The 22,537-nt window shown below is 51.0% G+C and overlaps 1 protein-coding gene across 6 annotated transcripts in view; it reads right to left on the bottom strand.

The window, feature by feature from the left end:
- SBF2 (SET binding factor 2) overlaps nucleotides 1–22,537 on the bottom strand; it is a 293,682-nt gene that overhangs the window by 231,703 nt on the left and 39,442 nt on the right. The gene's annotated exons all lie outside the window — the stretch shown is intronic.

Genomic DNA, 22,537 nt, shown 5'->3' on the forward strand with positions numbered 1-22,537 from the left:
AGCCGAGCCGCCACAAGGGGACGACATCACTACAAACAGCCGACGCGTCCCTACACACAGCCGACGCGTCCCTACACACAGCCGAGCCGCCACAAGGGGACGACATCACTACAAACAGCCGACGCGTCCCTACACACAGCCGACACGTCCCTACACACAGCCGAGCCGCCACAAGGGGACGACATCACTACAAACAGCCGACGCGTCCCTACACACAGCCGACACGTCCCTACACACAGCCGAGCCGCCACAAGGGGACGACATCACTACACACAGCCACTACACAGAGACGACACGTCACTACACACAGCCGACGCGTCCCTACACACAGCCACTACACAGAGACGACACGTCACTACACACAGCCGACGCGTCCCTACACACAGCCGAGCCGCCACAAGGGGACGACATCACTACAAACAGCCGACGCGTCCCTACACACAGCCGGCGCGTCCCTACACACAGCCGAGCCGCCACAAGGGGACGACATCACTACACACAGCAACTTCACAGAGACGACACGTCCCTACACACAGCCGACGCGTCCCTGCACACAGCCGAGCCGCCACAAGGGGACAACATCACTACACACTGCAACTACACACAGCCGACGCGTCCCTACACACAGCCGAGCCGCCACAAGGGGACGACATCACTACACACAGCCACTACACACAGCCGACACGTCCCTACACACAGCCGAGCCGCCACAAGGGGACGACATCACTACACACAGCAACTACACAGAGACGACACGTCCCTACACACAGCCGAGCCGCCACAAGGGGACGACATCACTACACACAGCCACTACACAGAGATGACACGTCCCCACACACAGCCGACACGTCCCTACACACAGCCGAGCCGCCACAAGGGGACGACATCACTACACACAGCCGACGCGTCCCTACACACAGCCGAGCCGCCACAAGGGGACGACATCACTACACACAGCCACTACACACAGACGACACGTCCCTACACACAGCCACTACACAGAGATGACACGTCCCCACACACAGCCGACACGTCCCTACACACAGCCGACACGTCCCTACACACAGCCGAGCCGCCACAAGGGGACGACATCACTACACACAGCCACTACACACAGACGACACGTCCCTACACACAGCCACTACACAGAGATGACACGTCCCCACACACAGCCGACACGTCCCTACACACAGCCGAGCCGCCACAAGGGGACGACATCACTACACACAGCCGACGCGTCCCTACACACAGCCGAGCCGCCACAAGGGGACGACATCACTACACACAGCCACTACACAGAGATGACACGTCCCTACACACAGCCGACACGTCCCTACACACAGCCGAGCCGCCACAAGGGGACGACATCACTACACACAGCCACTACACAGAGACGACACGTCCCTACACACAGCCGACGCGTCCCTACACACAGCCGAGCCGCCACAAGGGGACGACATCACTACACACAGCCACTACACAGAGACGACACGTCCCTACACACAGCCGACGCGTCCCTACACACAGCCGAGCCGCCACAAGGGGACGACATCACTACACACAGCCACTACACACAGCCGACGCATCCCTACACACAGCCGACACGTCCCTACACACAGCCGAGCCGCCACAAGGGGACGACATCACTACACACAGCCACTACACACAGCCGACGCATCCCTACACACAGCCACTACACAGAGATGACACGTCCCTACACACAGCCGACACGTCCCTACACACAGCCGGCGCGTCCCTACACACAGCCGAGCCGCCACAAGGGGACGACATCACTACACACAGCCACTACACAGAGATGACACGTCCCTACACACAGCCGACGCGTCCCTACACACAGCCGAGCCGCCACAAGGGGACGACATCACTACACACAGCCACTACACAGAGACGACACGTCCCTACACACAGCCGAGCCGCCACAAGGGGACGACATCACTACACACAGCCACTACACAGAGACGACACGTCCCTACACACAGACGACACGTCCCTACACACAGACGACGCGTCCCTACACACAGCCGAGCCGCCACAAGGGGACGACATCACTACACACAGCCACTACACAGAGACGACACGTCCCTACACACAGCCGAGCCGCCACAAGGGGACGACATCACTACACACAGCCACTACACAGAGACGACACGTCCCTACACACAGACGACACGTCCCTACACACAGACGACGCGTCCCTACACACAGCCGAGCCGCCACAAGGGGACGACATCACTACACACAGCCACTACACAGAGACGACACGTCCCTACACACAGCCGAGCCGCCACAAGGGGACGACATCACTACACACAGCCACTACACACAGCCGACGTGTCCCTACACACAGCCGAGCCGCCACAAGGGGACGACATCACTACACACAGCCACTACACAGAGACGACACGTCCCTACACACAGCCGACGCGTCCCTACACACAGCCGAGCCGCCACAAGGGGACGACATCACTACACAGCCACTACACACAGCCGACACGTCCCTACACACAGCCGACACGTCCCTACACACAGCCGAGCCGCCACAAGGGGACGACATCACTACACACAGCCGACGCGTCCCTACACACAGCCGAGCCGCCACAAGGGGACGACATCACTACACACAGCCACTACACACAGCCGACGCGTCCCTACACACAGCCGACGCGTCCCTACACACAGCCGAGCCGCCACAAGGGGACGACATCACTACACACAGCCACTACGTCCCTACACACAGCCGACGCGTCCCTACACACAGCCGAGCCGCCACATTCCCAGGGTGTGCACATGTGTTAAGGAACATTATAACGGTCAACAGGGGGGTAAGGTCATAAATCCTCACAAACACACCAATAATCAGGCATGATGCAGTATGGAAAAGGCAGCACAGAGTATTTCAGGAAGAGTGATGACCTTGTGTGAGGTTAGAAACCAAGAGCTACATATTGAAGGAGCAGAGTCCCCAGCAGCACAGAGTATATCAGGAAGGGAGTTGGAGGTCACAGACTGAGTTACATAGTAGAAGAAGCGGGTACCTAACAGCAGCACAGAGTATTTCAGAGGCCCATGGAGAGCGCTGCTGTGAGGTACGCATTATGCCGCGCTGCAGCTGTCGGCTTGGATCTGGTTCCTCAACAATCACATCGGAGTCCGGGGGAAACGAAGCCAAACCAGCAATGAAATATCATGACTTGAGGAATGAAATGAGACATTTGGTGCGTTGTGCAATAATTCAGATCATATGTGCGCGTGTGCGCGGCCCCGCAGCATGAGTCAGGACGGCCCGGCCGGGCGGCAGCCGTTACATAAAGTCCTCGTACGAGGTCCCAGCGTTCCTCCGGCCGGCTCGCCAGCAAATATTTCTGATGGTTTCTATTCTGGGCCGGGACACGAACAATCCTCGTAAACAAGGCGAACATCTGGAGCGCGGCAAACAAGGGCCAGCTCCACGCCAGCATGATGGGTAGGGGGCGCTGCGGGAACAGTCACACCACCAGTCTGGTGTGAACAGGCCCAGATACTGCTCATGGTTTAGCATTGCTACATGTGCATCCAGATGAGGGAATCCTTAACAAGTCTCCTGACTGATACACTGTAACAAACTACCAGGACAGGGTGCAGGGCGAGAAGTCTCAGCACTGCAGAGTCTCGGTGCAGCTTCAGACCGTCGCCCGCTCCGCTGCCTGCGATAGGTTTTCCCGGTTCAGAGTGACAGAGGAGAAAGCAATCAACCACAGGCAGGGGAGCAGCTGCAGGTTACAGGATACACCGTAGACTCTGCACACAGCAAACATATCCTACAGACTCAATGTATCACCTCTCTGGGAGGAGAGGGGGAGCGCCTCAGAGGTACAAGAGGGGGAGCGCCTCAAAGGTACCAGGAAGGATCTGATAGATGAGAATGTAATCATGTAGTTCACAGAAAGTCCTCCCCACTGGAGAGACTGACAACCTGTCTACACATGAGAGCAAGCTCTGCACTGGTAGTCAGATGGGGGGGGGGGTCAGATGAATAAGTATTGCTGGTGAGAGAGCATTACATGTCCAAACTGAATAACCAGAGCGCCTCTTAAAGGGGCTGTCCAGGCTCAGATCTGAACCCTATTTTTTATTTACAATACACTGTCGGGCGGAGGCTTCCACCCAGCAGTGCGTTCGGTGACGTCATCGGCTCTGATGGGCGGGCCTTAGCCGTTTTACAGGCCAGTGCAGCGCTAAAGCCCACCCATCAGTGCCTCCAACTGGCAGCCCTAAGCAGAGCCCGGTTCCTCACCGGAACTCCACAAAATGCCTTTGCCCGGCTCCGATGCTCTGTCAGCAGTTCTGTCCATGTGCTCCTGGCAGCTGAAGGCGTCTGTGTTGGTCCCGTGTTCATATGTGCCCGCATTGCTGAGAAAAATTAAAGTTTTACTATATGCAAATGAGCCTCTAGGAGCAACGGGGGCGTTACCCTTACACCTAGAGGCTCTGCTCTCTCTGCACTTTGACCGGATCAGGTGTGATCACATTTACACTGCTTGTACCTGCCAGAGTGCAGAGGGCAGAGGGTGCGGCAGATGCAGAGAGAGCGGAGCCTCTAGGTGTAATGGTAACGCCCCCGTTGCTCCTATATAGTAAAACCTCATGTTTCTCAGCAATGCGGGCACATATGAACATGGCACCAACACGGATGTCTTCAGCTGCCAGGAGCACATGGAACAGGTCAGCCGGGGTCAGAGGGACAGAACTGCTGACAGATGCCCTTTAAGAAGCGGCCGAGCCCAGTTACAATCTGACGAAGCGACCTGGAACCTTCTGGAAATGCCCGTCCTGCCTATCAATGGCGGCATTGTCAGATAAGGCCGCACACACAATGCCCTTCCTGTCTGTCCTGTACCATTGTAGCGGTGAGGTCACGCCCCACCTGGGCGCACGTGAAGCAGGTGCCATCAGATACCGCACACGGCTTCATCACGTCCCTGAACAGGTCTGCAGCCGGACGGGCCTCCCCAGAACCAGCAGAACCGGGCCAGGACCTGGTTAAATCATTGACCTCCTGCTGCTCGGTGCTTGGGCTAATGATTAACTCCGTCATGAAAGGTCACATCCAGTGTCAAGGAGACCGAGGCCATGGGGACATGCAGCCCGCGCCCCAACATACAACAGAGATGTTCAGCTCTGGATGTAAACCCGAATTTACATGGCAGACACTGGGGCCACCGTAAGGGCCCCAGGCAAAACATCGCCGTGCCCTCTGTAAAACCACTTGGGAGCTGCAGTCACTATTGACCGTGGCATCTAAGGAGTTAAACAACCTGTAGCTCAGCTCCATTCATGTCCACTGCAGAAAACACTTCATCTCTCAGAATACACTGTAAGTGCAGCTCTGGATGTGACTGCAGAACATTGGGAAGTCAGGCTGATACGAGGCCGTGGACGGATCTGGACGGGAAGAACAGGAATCATTATCCAGTTATTTATTAGTCAAGCGCTCGACATTTTTAACAAATTAGGGCACAGGGCACAAATAGGCAGGAATTCCTGAGCGGGGCCCGAGCCTCCGTCAGGCCAGCAAACAGGCTGTGCCAGGGCATCTAGTGCCGGGTCCCACGGGCAGAGGCGGCGCTGAATGCACCTGATAGAAGGAGAGCAAATGGGAAATCTACTGAGCCCGAGGTCTCCACTGACGAGCTCCATGTACTCCAGTCCCATCCAAAGCTGCATCGCAGCAGAACCTGGAACTTTGCTTTGGAGGTGAATGGAGAAAAGAAGCTGATATATTAGAAAAGTGGAGTCCTGGCAGAGAGGCTACAGATGAGGTCGGAACTGGCACACTGTAACGAGCTCCACAGCTAGGCGGCCGCCCCCGTGATCGCACCAGGTAAACTCCTCCAAAATAGACGAGGCCAGCTTCATGTGTCACTCCCCTTCCCCCGCTCCTCATGCAATATTCACTGGACTCCGCAGGGGGAGACACTGAGCCCAGGAGAACGGGAATCTGAAATCCCACAGGTTTCTCTACAGGAGATGCGGCCTGTCCACAGCAGGGGGCGCTCTCCCTTCACTGCAGACCTTAAAGGGGTCCTCTCACTGCAGCAGATGACATTGATCATGCAGATACTACCAGGCCCTTCCTAGTGTATTGGGATTCTCCATGTTGCTTCCTTTGATATTTTCCCATCACATTATACACTGCTTGTTTCCATGGTTACGACCACCCTGCAATCCATCAGCGGTGGTCGTGTTTGCACACTAAGGAGAAGCACCGGCCTATGAGCTCCCACAGTCCGGGGCGCGGCCACCGCTGCGGGATTGGAGGTTTTTGGTGATTTTTTTCTGGCTTACTTCAAGTCCTAGAGAGAAATACCAAACGGTAAGAACGCTCAGCAAACGGACAAACGCGACTCCGCCAAGATCTCGTAAGAGGCCCCAAAATCTGGTGCATTTTTGGCGCACAATGTGGCTTCCATAAAGGAAGAGCCGCACAGAATAATCCGCCATCACAGATGGTTATCAGAAGCACGCGGCAGAAGAGCGTCCGTGACCGCAGCCAGCGGATTCCACAACCATCAGGGGGCCACATTCCTGAGCGGCCGATCACCCCCACATACCCCGCAATGTGTGCGGCGTAAACAGGGGGAAGGGGATATGTTACAGGACTACGGTATTAGTGGACTACAGACATGTGCGGGGGAGGGGAAGTGCGACACCTCAGAGGAGATAAGCGGCATCAGCTCCATACCGTCCAATTCACCATCCCACCACTGATCTCTGCTTGCTGTCAGTAAACAGGAACATCTATCATTTCCAGACAGTAAGGCCTCATGCACACGACCGTTGTTCGGGTCCGCATCCGAGCCGCAAAAGCGGACCCATTCACTTCAATGGGGCCGCAAAAGATGAGGACAGCACTCCGTGTTCTGTCCGCATCCGTTGCTCCGTTCCGTGGCCCCGCAAAAAAAAAAAAATATATAGTCTGTCCTATTCTTGTCTGTTCTGCGGACGAGAAAAGGCATTTCTACAATGGGCCGGCCGTTCCGCAAATTGAGGAAGGCACACGGGCGGCTTCCGTTTTTTGCGGATCCGCGGTTTGCGGACCACAAAAAAATGGAACGGTCGTCTGCATGAGGCCTAAGCCTGTACATATCGTATACTTAAAAATTGCACAAAGCAAAATAAATTCCAAACATGACAAACTGCACAAAAAACGCCGTTTACCCCAATCTGCCCTCTGGTCGGGGTGGGCGCCGCTCGAGGGGCAAGCCTCGGACCCCCGGCTCTGTGCCAGTTTTGACGATGATGAGAATCTATATAACGTGAGGCTCACGTGTATTGAACGGATTATATTCCAGATTAAAACCACATTTATTTACGTTGCTCGCCCGGCCGCCATTGGCTGGACGCCTGCCACCGGTTGTGAAGATCGCGGGCGCGCAATAAATCTACCTCCCTAAACTGCAGCGCTCTGCTTCCAAACGAGGTGTGAGCCGCGGTGAGGTGATGTCATGGCACGCCCGGAATGCAGCCCTTTATTAAACCTGGATCAGGCGTCTAGAGCGGGGCCCAATTCACACGTGGTGTGGAGGATCCTGCCAAGCTGAGTGCCCGCTGCGGCTCCGCGCAGTGAAGGGTTACACTCTGCAGACAGCTGCCCGTATCCCCCGCCACCCGTGAGCCATTATACCGCAGTCATGACTTAGCATAACCAACAAGTGTTATAAGGGTCAGGTGATCCGCGGGGATTACTGCGCCAAATGCCAGCGAGGACACGGGGGCTAACAGTCCGCTGAAGTCACAGACAGATGAGCCTGTTCTACAGCGGGTACATCCAGAGCTGCGCTCACAATTCTGCTGGCTGCTTCATAGGTCACATCATTTCTAATGGAGGAGAAGACACAATGGAGACAAAGTAACAAACACTGCAACTTCCTGTCAATGAACGGCAACATTCTAGAGGTCCTGACCTCACACTTCTCACAGCAGGGGTTCGTCGCATTGTGTCCAGCCTAGACAATCCTTCACTCGGAGGACAGCGCTGGCAGATTCGCCCCGAGCGGCTGAGATCCGGACGAGGGGCTGTAAATACGGTTACATTTCTGGTTGCTGTTCACATGTGACTTTGCCAGACTTCAATGTAGAACGTGCACGACTGCAACTCGCTGGGAATCGTAAATCGCACGCAGACAAATCGCTGGCATTTTTTAGTCATGTGACCACGGTCATTGTGTAGCTCTCGCCAGATCGAACCGTAAAACACCCGGTGAGGATATATTTGTGGATGTTACAACCGCTGAGTACGGCCCAATACGTCTCCCATAAAGCCCCACAGCAGACCCTGTGCAGCCAGCAGAATTCTGAATACAGCTCTGGAGGCGAGTGGAATAAGCATCATACAATTCACGCACGGCGCGCGCTCCACAACCTGCATCCCCCGAGAGATCGAGGATTCCCATTAGGTGATGGAAACAAGAGGGTCGCCGCACAGAACGTCCACGATGAATAATCGCCTGATAAACAGGATTCGCCGTCCGGTGCCAAATCCAAAGAGAAATCTAAAATCAAGACGCAGGGCGGAGATTAATCGCGGAAGATGTGTTCTGTCCCAGCCATGATATGTTTGGACGCGGCGTCCCCGGATTACACTGAAGCCATATGTGAGGGGAAAGGCCTCGGACCGTGTTTACATATCAGACTCTAGTCCCATCCAGAGCTGCATTCACAATTCTGTTGGCTTCTTAGTTCTGCTGGCTCAGGACATCTATGAAGGGCTGGATGACACTTTATTTATGAGAGAGAAATCTGGTCAGTCAAGTGTCCGCAGCTTTGGATGTGACTGGAGTAAAAGAGAATGTCATTTTATATCAGGACAGGAAAATATACAGAATAAATCTAAAGGTAAACTGGGAAATGATGTCCAAAGGGGGTCATCTGACGACATAGTAGAGAAAGGGAGGAAGAGAACGACGCAATTACTGACCCGAAATAACGACCAGGCGACTTTTACACGAGACCAAAGCGTCAGGAACCAATATAACTGGGCTCAAGACACGAAAAGAAAGTCCAGAAGTCAGTGACCGGACCTGACAATCCCAGGGCCCGGCGTCCTGAACAGAAGCAGCCAGATCGTCGGCACGGACCGCTGCTGGAGAGTCTGCAGAGGGGCACACACCGCGTGGCGCCCCACCAGCCAGCTCAGAGGGATGCCAGCTTGGTCTTCTGATCGTTGCTATGGATACACTGACAGCACTGAAATATCCCGGGGGCCGCCACGTTTTTTCAGGTGTTTTATAACGGAAAGGTCTGCGCTTTTCTAACAGACTCTTTGTTGTAATTCCTCTCCACTTTCAAAATCTCTGCTTGCTGTCTGTAAATGGGAACATGCAGAGGCTGAAAAACCAGGCCTGAGAAGGATTCTGTTCACACAGCTGCAGAGAATAGAAAGCTCCGATACACTGTATTGTGCTGCCTGACACTGAACTACAACTCCCAGCATGCTATAGCAGGCCCTGCCGCTGTGTGGAGATCACTAAGTATCAGAAAGATGCAAAATGTATCATTATCCAGCCATGGAGCCTTTCCCCTGTAGAGACCCCCCGCCTCGTGCACTCTACGTACAGGGTCTAATAAAACTCCCATCATCCTCCGGACACAGGACCCTGTAGACCTGTCAGTCCTGGATGGTTTATCCGCTCGGCGTTATTCCAGTCTATTACCGACCACCACCATGGCTGCCATTAAGGCTTCAGCTCTTCATTTATCCATCTTATGCATAAAACAGGAGGCTCAGGATGAACAGTGCTACATGAGCAGAGGCAGAAATCTGCTTCCTATAACCCACTAATATTTATATTCATGAATCAGAAAGCGCAGGATGAACTTCCCGGGATAGGAGAATTCTGCAGTGCATAGAACTGAGAGTATAAAGTACACAAGGGGTAGTCAGCCAGCTTTACACCCCCATTATAAGAGGGGGCTCACACATACACCCGCATTTACACCCCCATTATAAGAGGGGGCTCACACATACACCCGCATTTACACCCCCATTATAAGAGGGGGCTCACACATACACCCGCATTTATACCCCCATTATAAGAGGGGGCTCACACATACACCCGCATTTATACCCCCATTATAAGAGGGGGCTCACACATACACCCGCATTTACACCCCCATTATAAGAGGGGGCTCACACATACACCCGCATTTATACCCCCATTATAAGAGGGGGCTCACACATACACCCGCATTTATACCCCCATTATAAGAGGGGGCTCACACTTCTGCACCCGCATTGACACCCCCATTATAAGAGGGGGCTCACACATACACCCGCATTTATACCCCCATTATAAGAGGGGGCTCACACTTCTGCACCCGCATTGACACCCCCATTATAAGAGGGGGCTCACACATACACCCGCATTTATACCCCCATTATAAGAGGGGGCTCACACATACACCCGCATTTATACCCCCATTATAAGAGGGGGCTCACACATACACCCGCATTTATACCCCCATTATAAGAGGGGGCTCACACATACACCCGCATTTATACCCCCATTATAAGAGGGGGCTCACACTTCTGCACCCGCATTTATACCCCCATTATAAGAGGGGGCTCACACTTCTGCACCCGCATTTACACCCCCATTATAAGAGGGGGCTCACACTTCTGCACCCGCATTGACACCCCCATTATAAGAGGGGGCTCACACATACACCCGCATTTATACCCCCATTATAAGAGGGGGCTCACACTTCTGCACCCGCATTGACACCCCCATTATAAGAGGGGGCTCACACTTCTGCACCCGCATTGACACCCCCATTATAAGAGGGGGCTCACACTTCTGCACCCGCATTGACACCCCCATTATAAGAGGGGGCTCACACTTCTGCACCCGCATTGACACCCCCATTATAAGAGGGGGCTCACACTTCTGCACCCGCATTGACACCCCCATTATAAGAGGGGGCTCACACTTCTGCACCCGCATTGACACCCCCATTATAAGAGGGGGCTCACACATACACCCGCATTTATACCCCCATTATAAGAGGGGGCTCACACATACACCCGCATTTATACCCCCATTATAAGAGGGGGCTCACACTTCTGCACCCGCATTGACACCCCCATTATAAGAGGGGGCTCACACTTCTGCACCCGCATTTATACCCCCATTATAAGAGGGGGCTCACACTTCTGCACCCGCATTTACACCCCCATTATAAGAGGGGGCTCACACTTCTGCACCCACATTTATACCCCCATTATAAGAGGGGGCTCACACATACACCCGCATTTACACCCCCATTATAAGAGGGGGCTCACACTTCTGCACCCACATTTATACCCCCATTATAAGAGGGGGCTCACACTTCTGCACCCACATTTATACCCCCATTATAAGAGGGGGCTCACACTTCTGCACCCGCATTTACACCCCCATTATAAGAGGGGGCCCAAACTTCTGCACCCGCATTTACACCCCCATTATAAGAGGGGGCTCACACTTCTGCACCCGCATTTACACCCCCATTATAAGAGGGGGCTCACACTTCTGCACCCGCATTGACACCCCCATTATAAGAGGGGGCTCACACTTCTGCACCCGCATTGACACCCCCATTATAAGAGGGGGCTCACACTTCTGCACCCGCATTTATACCCCCATTATAAGAGGGGGCTCACACTTCTGCACCCGCATTTATACCCCCATTATAAGAGGGGGCTCACACATACACCCGCATTTACACCCCCATTATAAGAGGGGGCTCACACTTCTGCACCCGCATTGACACCCCCATTATAAGAGGGGGCTCACACTTCTGCACCCGCATTTACACCCCCATTATAAGAGGGGGCTCACACTTCTGCACCCGCATTTATACCCCCATTATAAGAGGGGGCTCACACTTCTGCACCCGCATTTATACCCCCATTATAAGAGGGGGCTCACACTTCTGCACCCGCATTTATACCCCCATTATAAGAGGGGGCTCACACTTCTGCACCCACATTTATACCCCCATTATAAGAGGGGGCTCACACATACACCCGCATTTACACCCCCATTATAAGAGGGGGCTCACACTTCTGCACCCACATTTATACCCCCATTATAAGAGGGGGCTCACACTTCTGCACCCGCATTTATACCCCCATTATAAGAGGGGGCTCACACATACACCTGCATTTATACCCCCATTATAAGAGGGGGCTCACACATACACCCGCATTTATACCCCCATTATAAGAGGGGGCTCACACTTCTGCACCCGCATTTATACCCCCATTATAAGAGGGGGCTCACACTTCTGCACCCGCATTTACACCCCCATTATAAGAGGGGGCTCACACTTCTGCACCCACATTTATACCCCCATTATAAGAGGGGGCTCACACATACACCCGCATTTACACCCCCATTATAAGAGGGGGCTCACACTTCTGCACCCACATTTATACCCCCATTATAAGAGGGGGCTCACACTTCTGCACCCACATTTATACCCCCATTATAAGAGGGGGCTCACACTTCTGCACCCGCATTTACACCCCCATTATAAGAGGGGGCCCAAACTTCTGCACCCGCATTTACACCCCCATTATAAGAGGGGGCTCACACATACACCCGCATTGACACCCCCATTATAAGAGGGGGCTCACACTTCTGCACCCGCATTTACACCCCCATTATAAGAGGGGGCTCACACTTCTGCACCCACATTTATACCCCCATTATAAGAGGGGGCTCACACTTCTGCACCCACATTTATACCCCCATTATAAGAGGGGGCTCACACTTCTGCACCCGCATTTACACCCCCATTATAAGAGGGGGCCCAAACTTCTGCACCCGCATTTACACCCCCATTATAAGAGGGGGCTCACACTTCTGCACCCGCATTTACACCCCCATTATAAGAGGGGGCTCACACTTCTGCACCCGCATTGACACCCCCATTATAAGAGGGGGCTCACACTTCTGCACCCGCATTTATACCCCCATTATAAGAGGGGGCTCACACATACACCCGCATTTATACCCCCATTATAAGAGGGGGCTCACACTTCTGCACCCGCATTTATACCCCCATTATAAGAGGGGGCTCACACATACACCCGCATTTACACCCCCATTATAAGAGGGGGCTCACACTTCTGCACCCGCATTGACACCCCCATTATAAGAGGGGGCTCACACTTCTGCACCCGCATTTACACCCCCATTATAAGAGGGGGCTCACACTTCTGCACCCGCATTTATACCCCCATTATAAGAGGGGGCTCACACTTCTGCACCCGCATTTATACCCCCATTATAAGAGGGGGCTCACACTTCTGCACCCGCATTTATACCCCCATTATAAGAGGGGGCTCACACTTCTGCACCCACATTTATACCCCCATTATAAGAGGGGGCTCACACATACACCCGCATTTACACCCCCATTATAAGAGGGGGCTCACACTTCTGCACCCACATTTATACCCCCATTATAAGAGGGGGCTCACACTTCTGCACCCGCATTTATACCCCCATTATAAGAGGGGGCTCACACATACACCTGCATTTATACCCCCATTATAAGAGGGGGCTCACACATACACCCGCATTTATACCCCCATTATAAGAGGGGGCTCACACTTCTGCACCCGCATTTATACCCCCATTATAAGAGGGGGCTCACACTTCTGCACCCGCATTTATACCCCCATTATAAGAGGGGGCTCACACTTCTGCACCCGCATTTATACCCCCATTATAAGAGGGGGCTCACACTTCTGCACCCGCATTTATACCCCCATTATAAGAGGGGGCTCACACTTCTGCACCCGCATTTATACCCCCATTATAAGAGGGGGCTCACACATACACCCGCATTTATACCCCCATTATAAGAGGGGGCTCACACATACACCTGCATTTATACCCCCATTATAAGAGGGGGCTCACACATACACCCGCATTTATACCCCCATTATAAGAGGGGGCTCACACATACACCCGCATTTATACCCCCATTATAAGAGGGGGCTCACACATACACCCGCATTTATACCCCCATTATAAGAGGGGGCTCACACTTCTGCACCCGCATTTATACCCCCATTATAAGAGGGGGCTCACACATACACCCGCATTTATACCCCCATTATAAGAGGGGGCTCACACATACACCCGCATTTACACCCCCATTATAAGAGGGGGCTCACACTTCTGCACCCGCATTTACACCCCCAGTATAAGAGGGGGCTCACACTTCTGCACCCGCATTTATACCCCCATTATAAGAGGGGGCCCACACATACACCCGCATTTACACCCCCAGTATAAGAGGGGGCTCACAGTTATGCACCCCCATTATAAGAGGGGGCTCACACATACACCCGCATTTACACCCCCATTATAAGAGGGGGCTCACACATACACCTGCATTTACACCCCCAGTATAAGAGGGGGCTCACACATACACCCGCATTTATACCCCCATTATAAGAGGGGGCTCACACTTTGGCACCCGCATTTATACCCCCATTATAAGAGGGGGCCCACACATACACCCGCATTTATACCCCCATTATAAGAGGGGGCCCACACATACACCCGCATTTATACCCCCATTATAAGAGGGGGCTCACACTTCTGCACCCGCATTGACACCCCCATTATAAGAGGGGGCTCACACATACACCTGCATTTACACCCCCAGTATAAGAGGGGGCTCACACATACACCCGCATTTATACCCCCATTATAAGAGGGGGCTCACACTTCTGCACCCGCATTGACACCCCCATTATAAGAGGGGGCTCACACATACACCTGCATTTATACCCCCATTATAAGAGGGGGCTCACACATACACCCGCATTTATACCCCCATTATAAGAGGGGGCTCACACTTCTACACCCGCATTTACACCCCCAGTATAAGAGGGGGCTCACACTTCTGCACCCGCATTTACACCCCCAGTATAAGAGGGGGCTCACACTTTGGCACCGGCATTTATACCCCCATTATAAGAGGGGGCTCACACATACACCTGCATTTACACCCCCAGTATAAGAGGGGGCTCACACTTCTGACCCTGTTACTTTTATTTCCCCTTCAGGTTGTTTTTCGGGGGCATTGTGCCGATTACGGGTGACACTGAAGGGAAATAATTTCTCTGCTCTGATTAGATTTATATTTTTTTACAAGGGGCGTGAAGACTTTTTATCCCCCGTATAAAACAGGACGCCCCTGGGGCCGGTGATTACTACACCGCACACAGCAGATACCTGGAGGAGATATAATTAGACATTCAGGACGTCATTCCGCGGGGGTCACACGGACGGACTCGCCTTCACAGTTAGGGGGCAGTCTGCAGCTGTCGCTATAGTCTGTCAGGAAGCTGACATTTAACAGGCGCCATAATCCGGCGGTTAACGTATAATTACAGTATAGACACAGGACTCGTGATGCGCTCAGGAATAGAACAGAATCCGCCGCCCTTAAAGGCACAGGTGCCCAATTAAGAAGCAGAGACTAAAAACAGTCCCAAGTCCTACAGGGCTCTCAACACTTTTCCCGTCTCAGCCAAAAGGAAAGTATAAAGTAAATAAAAGAGTATATAGTATGGAAACAGTGTGAGGGCTGTAGAGGCGTAAAGGCTGGCAGTAAGTAACCCAGCTTTCCCAAACCCCTGCAGGGCCAATCTGCCTGGTCCCCTGGGTCTTGGGGACTGATCTGGGGAGGTGGACATTATTATTGGGGAAAACTCGCCATTTACAGGAGATTTAAACCTGGGACACTTTTCCGCCACTTAATTGACTGCAGCAATGTTTGTGCACAAGATGTGGCGGGTTTTACCGATGTCAATCATCTCTACCCAAACCTGCAAATTGCGGTGGATCCTCTGCAGTAAAATGCCCGAGTCCACCCAGACATGAAGGAGAACAGGCCGAATAGACTACGATACAATGTAACATCCACAATCTCACAAAGTAACTATTGTTGCCCGAGTCCACCCAGACATGAAGGAGAACAGGCCGAATAATCTACGATACAATGTAACATCCACTATCTCACAAAGTAACTATTGTTGCCCGAGTCCACCCAGACATGAAGGAGAACAGGCCGAATAATCTACGATACAATGTAACATCCACAATCTCACAAAGTAACTATTGTTGCCCGAGTCCACCCAGACACGTAGGAGAACAGGCCGAATAAACTACGATACAATGTAACATCCACTATCTCACAAAGTAACTATTGTTGCCCGAGTCCACCCGGACATGAAGGAGAACAGGCCGAATAATCTACGATACAATGTAACATCCACAATCTCACAAAGTAACTATTGTTGCCCGAGTCCACCCAGACATGAAGGAGAACAGGCCGAATAATCTACGATACAATGTAACATCCACAATCTCACAAAGTAACTATTGTTGCCCGAGTCCACCCGGACATGAAGGAGAACAGGCCGAATAGACTACGATACAATGTAACATCCACTATCTCACAAAGTAACTATTGTTGCCCGAGTCCACCCAGACATGAAGGAGAACAGGCCGAATAGACTACGATACAATGTAACATCCACAATCTCACAAAGTAACTATTGTTGCCCGAGTCCACCCAGACATGAAGGAGAACAGGCCGAATAATCTACGATACAATGTAACATCCACTATCTCACAAAGTAACTATTGTTGCCCGAGTCCACCCAGACATGAAGGAGAACAGGCCGAATAATCTACGATACAATGTAACATCCACAATCTCACAAAGTAACTATTGTTGCCCGAGTCCACCCAGACACGTAGGAGAACAGGCCGAATAAACTACGATACAATGTAACATCCACTATCTCACAAAGTAACTATTGTTGCCCGAGTCCACCCGGACATGAAGGAGAACAGGCCGAATAATCTACGATACAATGTAACATCCACAATCTCACAAAGTAACTATTGTTGCCCGAGTCCACCCAGACATGAAGGAGAACAGGCCGAATAATCTACGATACAATGTAACATCCACAATCTCACAAAGTAACTATTGTTGCCCGAGTCCACCCGGACATGAAGGAGAACAGGCCGAATAATCTACGATACAATGTAACATCCACAATCTCACAAAGTAAATATTGTTGCCCGAGTCCACCCAGACATGAAGGAGAACAGGCCGAATAGACTACGATACAATGTAACATCCACTATCTCACAAAGTAACTATTGTTGCCCGAGTCCACCCAGACATGAAGGAGAACAGGCCGAATAATCTACGATACAATGTAACATCCACAATCTCACAAAGTAACTATTGTTGCCCGAGTCCACCCGGACATGAAGGAGAACAGGCCGAATAATCTACGATACAATGTAACATCCACAATCTCACAAAGTAACTATTGTTGCCCGAGTCCACCCGGACATGAAGGAGAACAGGCCGAATAATCTACGATACAATGTAACATCCACAATCTCACAAAGTAACTATTGTTGCCCGAGTCCACCCAGACATGAAGGAGAACAGGCCGAATAGACTACGATACAATGTAACATCCACAATCTCACAAAGTAACTATTGTTGCCCGAGTCCACCCAGACATGAAGGAGAACAGGCCGAATAATCTACGATACAATGTAACATCCACAATCTCACAAAGTAACTATTGTTGCCCGAGTCCACCCGGACATGAAGGAGAACAGGCCGAATAATCTACGATACAATGTAACATCCACAATCTCACAAAGTAACTATTGTTGCCCGAGTCCACCCAGACATGAAGGAGAACAGGCCGAATAGACTACGATACAATGTAACATCCACAATCTCACAAAGTAACTATTGTTGCCCGAGTCCACCCAGACATGAAGGAGAACAGGCCGAATAATCTACGATACAATGTAACATCCACTATCTCACAAAGTAACTATTGTTGCCCGAGTCCACCCAGACATGAAGGAGAACAGGCCGAATAGACTACGATACAATGTAACATCCACAATCTCACAAAGTAACTATTGTTGCCCGAGTCCACCCAGACATGAAGGAGAACAGGCCGAATAATCTACGATACAATGTAACATCCACAATCTCACAAAGTAACTATTGTTGCCCGAGTCCACCCAGACATGAAGGAGAACAGGCCGAATAATCTACGATACAATGTAACACCCACTATCTCACAAAGTAACTATTGTTGCCCGAGTCCACCCAGACATGAAGGAGAACAGTCCGAATAATCTACGATACAATGTAACATCCACTATCTCACAAAGTAACTATTGTTGCCCGAGTCCACCCAGACATGAAGGAGAACAGGCCGAATAATCTACGATACAATGTAACATCCACAATCTCACAAAGTAACTATTGTTGCCCGAGTCCACCCAGACATGAAGGAGAACAGGCCGAATAATCTACGATACAATGTAACATCCACTATCTCACAAAGTAACTATTGTTGCCCGAGTCCACCCAGACATGAAGGAGAACAGGCCGAATAATCTACGATACAATGTAACATCCACTATCTCACAAAGTAACTATTGTTGCCCGAGTCCACCCAGACATGAAGGAGAACAGGCCGAATAATCTACGATACAATGTAACATCCACTATCTCACAAAGTAACTATTGTTGCCCGAGTCCACCCAGACATGAAGGAGAACAGGCCGAATAGACTACGATACAATGTAACATCCACTATCTCACAAAGTAACTATTGTTGCCCGAGTCCACCCAGACATGAAGGAGAACAGGCCGAATAAACTACGATACAATGTAACATCCACAATCTCACAAAGTAACTATTGTTGCCCGAGTCCACCCAGACATGAAGGAGAACAGGCCGAATAATCTACGATACAATGTAACATCCACAATCTCACAAAGTAACTATTGTTGCCCGAGTCCACCCGGACATGAAGGAGAACAGGCCGAATAAACTACGATACAATGTAACATCCACTATCTCACAAAGTAACTATTGTTGCCCGAGTCCACCCGGACATGAAGGAGAACAGGCCGAATAATCTACGATACAATGTAACATCCACTATCTCACAAAGTAACTATTGTTGCCCGAGTCCACCCAGACATGAAGGAGAACAGGCCGAATAATCTACGATACAATGTAACATCCACAATCTCACAAAGTAACTATTGCTGTTATGACAATTTAATTGTGAAACAATCTCAAAAACATCAGGAAAAAACTAAAAATAAACTGGATTTTTCCAAAACATGTTTGTGATGTATTCAGGAAAGTTTAATTTGATTGTTCACATTGTGTGCATCACACAACGCATGTTCACACAATGTCCCGTCAGTGATGGGGGAGGGGGTTGGCGTTGTTCCACTTTCCAGGAGTCACTCATTTAGATTTATTTTTACTACAGAAGTGGAAAAATCCCATCTTCCTAGAACTTATTAAGGACGTGAAGAGCGGCTGCCAGACCTGGAGAATGAGGACTACAGGCTGTGCTGATGATCTGGCAGTGTAATACTGCCACGATAACCCGAAGAACAAGGAAACCTCGTGCATCGGGCAATCGTGATCCCTCAGCATGCGGCAGATTGCATGTGTAACAAGGATCTGCTGCTGGCAAAGAGCTGGGGACAGGCGACGGCGTAACGATCGCTACTGCCCACGCTGTGGAGGAGATCGCTGCATGTGATACTGACGAGCAGGCGATTGTCAGGAAGGAACGCTTCCCCCCGACAATCGCTTGGATGATCGCTAGGTCTAATACAAGCTTAAAGTGACCAGTGACGTAACCCAGATCTGGATATCACACCGCGGCTGCAGCCGCTCAGACTGTCCTCTCTGGTGCAGGACCTACCTCGACCGCTGGTTGTTCTGCGCTCCACAAATTGCAGGTCCGCAAATCATGGAAACCGCCTGTGTGCATTCCACACGTGGAACGCCTGCCCCCTAATAGAACAGTCATTGTCCATAATGCAGATAATAATAGGACAGGTTCCATTTTTTGGCGGACTGGCCATGCGGACAGACATGGAATGTACATAGAGCGATTTCAGGGTTTTTTCGGCCCCACTGAAGTGAATAGTTCCATATATGGGCCCCAAACCAAAAAAAACATTTGTGTGCATGAGCCCTAAGGCCTCGTACACACCGCTATAAGTGCTTTCTGGTCTGCAAACGGAGGATCCACAAAGCTTGGCTCCCGGCTGTGAGGATAACATAGTACATAAGGCCGAAAAAAGCCCTCTGTCCATCCAGTTCGGCCCGTCATCCTGCAGGTTGATCCAGAGGAAGGCAAAAAAAAACTGGAGGTAAAAGCCAATTTTCCCCACTAAAAGCGAACCTTTCACCTGGATTTCACTTAATAAACTATCACCAGCACCTTATAGATCATCCTCATGGTGTTCGCACGCGGTCTTGTCCCGCTTTCCTGCCATGTATATGTATGGAAAAATCGCCTTATAAAGTCCTCGTCTCCAGCTCCACAAGTCACGGTAGAAGTCAAGGGGGTCGCCCTTCCCCCACTCCGGGCGGTAACTCCCCTGCCCTAACCCCGCCTCTATGCAGTCTAATTGACAGCCGGCTCAGTCGCCGGGATCCTGTAACCGAATCGCGCATGTGCCGTCCCCGATGCCTGTCTTCTCTTCTCTTCCTCATGCGCGATTCAGTTACAGGATCGCGCTTGAGTCCGACGGCGCATGCGCCGCCTGTACAAGAACAGTCCCGGTGACTGAGCCGGCTGTCAATTAGACTGCATAGAGGCGGGGTTAGGGCAGGGGAGCTACAGCCCGGAGTGGGGGAAGGGCGACCCCCTTGACTTCTACCGTGACTTGTGGAGCTGGAGACGAGGACTTTATAAGGCGATTTCTCATGCATATACATGGCAGGAAAGCGGGACAAGACCGCGTGCGAACACAATGAGGACGATCTGTAAGGTGCTGGTGATAGTTTATTAAGTGAAATCCAGGTGAAAGGTTCGCGTTAAGGGGAAAAAAAATTCCTTCCCGACTCCAATCAGGCATCAGAATAACTCTCTGGATCAACGACCCCTCTAGAGTAGCTATAGCCTGTAATATTATTACACTCCAGGAACACATCCAGGCCCCTCCTGAACTGCTTTATTGTACTCACCATCACCGCCTCCTCAGGCCGAGAGTCCATAGTCTCACTGCTCTTACCGTAAAGAGTCCATAGTCTCACTGCTCTTACAGTAAAGAGTCCATAGTCTCACTGCTCTTACTGTATAGAGTCCATAGTCTCACTGCTCTTACAGTAAAGAGTCCATAGTCTCACTGCTCTTACAGTAAATAGTCCATAGTCTCACTGCTCTTACAGTATAGAGTCCATAGTCTCACTGCTCTTACAGTAAAGAGTCCACAGTCTCACTGCTCTTACCGTAAAGAGTCCATAGTCTCACTGCTCTTACCGTAAAGAGTCCATAGTCTCACTGCTCTTACAGTATAGAGTCCATAGTCTCACTGCTCTTACAGTATAGAGTCCATAGTCTCACTGCTCTTACAGTATAGAGTCCATAGTCTCACTGCTCTTACAGTAAAGAGTCCACAGTCTCACTGCTCTTACAGTAAAGAATCCACAGTCTCACTGCTCTTACAGTAAAGAGTCCACAGTCTCACTGCTCTTACAGTAAAGAATCCATAGTCTCACTGCTCTTACAGTATAGAGTCCATAGTCTCACTGCTCTTACAGTAAAGAGTCCATAGTCTCACTGCTCTTACAGTAAAGAGCCCATAGTCTCACTGCTCTTACAGTAAAGAGTCCATAGTCTCACTGCTCTTACAGTAAAGAGTCCATAGTCTCACTGCTCTTACAGTATAGAGTCCATAGTCTCACTGCTCTTACAGTAAAGAGTCCATAGTCTCACTGCTCTTACAGTATAGAGTCCATAGTCTCACTGCTCTTACAGTAAAGAGTCCATAGTCTCACTGCTCTTACAGTAAAGAGTCCATAGTCTCACTGCTCTTACAGTAAAGAGTCCATAGTCTCACTGCTCTTACAGTATAGAGTCCATAGTCTCACTGCTCTTACAGTATAGAGTCCATAGTCTCACTGCTCTTACAGTAAAGAGTCCATAGTCTTACTGCTCTTACAGTATAGAGTCCATAGTCTCACTGCTCTTACAGTAAAGAGTCCATAGTCTTACTGCTCTTACAGTATAGAATCCATAGTCTCACTGCTCTTACAGTAAAGAGTCCATAGTCTCACTGCTCTTACCGTATAGAGTCCATAGTCTCACTGCTCTTACAGTAAAGAGTCCATAGTCTCACCGCTCTTACAGTATAGAGTCCATAGTCTCACTGCTCTTACAGTAAAGAGTCCATAGTCTCACTGCTCTTACAGTAAAGAGCCCACAGGAAGGCTCTTGTGAGCCGAAACGTCGCAAGTTTGCCATACTATGTGTAAAGAAAAACCTTCACTTCACCACTATTCCGGAGTGCAGTCCTACTTTTTTCGTCTTCATATTATTGGGTATTGCCGTCACCCTACGTTGGACCTTGCACCCACATCCTGGCTGGT

This window comes from Bufo bufo, chromosome 10 (genome assembly GCF_905171765.1).
Source record: "Bufo bufo chromosome 10, aBufBuf1.1, whole genome shotgun sequence".
Classification (NCBI taxonomy): Eukaryota; Metazoa; Chordata; class Amphibia; order Anura; family Bufonidae; genus Bufo; species Bufo bufo.